Source organism: Atheta coriaria, unplaced genomic scaffold (assembly GCF_025399875.1).
Source record: "Atheta coriaria isolate IRGN ID8LTWV9N9 unplaced genomic scaffold, Caltech_Dcor_3.1 contig_10_pilon, whole genome shotgun sequence".
NCBI lineage: Eukaryota > Metazoa > Arthropoda > Insecta > Coleoptera > Staphylinidae > Dalotia > Dalotia coriaria.
In genome coordinates, this window is record NW_027045520.1 from 11,822 (window position 1) to 13,103 (window position 1,282).

The window sequence follows — 1,282 nt, forward strand, 5'->3', positions numbered from 1 at the left end:
ATCAGATAGGATAGTTAAAACCGAAATCTGAGAGATGAAATTTTAAGATTTAAGAAAAAATTGCCAAGGGGGGGTGCTTGATACTTTTTTTCGACGATTTTTGATAATTAATATCTCGAAAACTAAAACCGATAGCTACCAACGAATTGTTGATTATGATAGATTGGAAAATTGTCTATCAGATAAATATATAAAATAATTATATTTCCTACAGTAACAGGTTGAAAAACGCGACTAAAAGTGCTAAAAAGTGACATTTTTCAATTTTTGCCCATTTTATTCAATCGCGAATATCTCGTAAACTAAAAGAGATAAATAGGATCTGGTCGCAGCGTCGTAATCTACGAACTATTCTCTATCAGATAGGATAGTTAAAACGGAAATCTGAGAGATGAAATTTTAAGTCTTAAGAAAAAATTGCCAAGGGGGGGTGCTTGATACTTTTTTTCGACGATTTTCAAAAATTCATATCTCGTAAACTAAAAGAGATAGCTGCCAACAAATTGTTGATTATGAAAGATTGGAAGATTGTCTATCAGATAAAAATATAAAATAATTACATTTCCTACAGTAAAAAGTCGAAAAACGCGATTAAAAGTGCTAAAAAGTGACATTTTGCAATTTTTGCCCATTTTATTCAATCGCGAATATCTCGTAAACTAAAAACGTTGTTTTGCCATATAAATTATTTCTAGTTTCTAGATAAATTTTAGTGTAGACAAAAAGTAACTTACTTATTATAAAAAATAGGGGTTGGTGATAAGAAACCAAAAATTTAGGGTTGTATGTATATTTTAATGCCACATTAAAAAAATAAAAACAAAAAATTTCGACCAAAATTTTAAAAAAATTAAGGGTGAACAACTCTTATCACTTAGAGATATGAAGTTACCGATTCTCAGACCTACTGAATACGCATATAAAAATTTTCTTTGAGCGGGATGAAAAATTATTAAATTACTAAAATGGCTATAAAGAAATAGGGGTTGGTGTAAATAGATGTTAGCCGATTCTCAGACCTACTGAATACACATATAAAATTTGGTAAAAATCGGTAAAGCCGTTTCGGAGGAGTATGGAAACAAACACTGTGACACGCAAATTTTATATATATAGATATAAAACTATAGTCAACTAGGTACAACCTAAATTTTGGAAGATATATGACTTTATAAACACAAAATTTTCAAAGCCAAGCAAAAATGACTAGGTCTACTGGTGCAAATTTAGCTTTTTCATATTTCCTTGGCACGTTTGCAATCTTTCGAGATGTGTGTGCCAG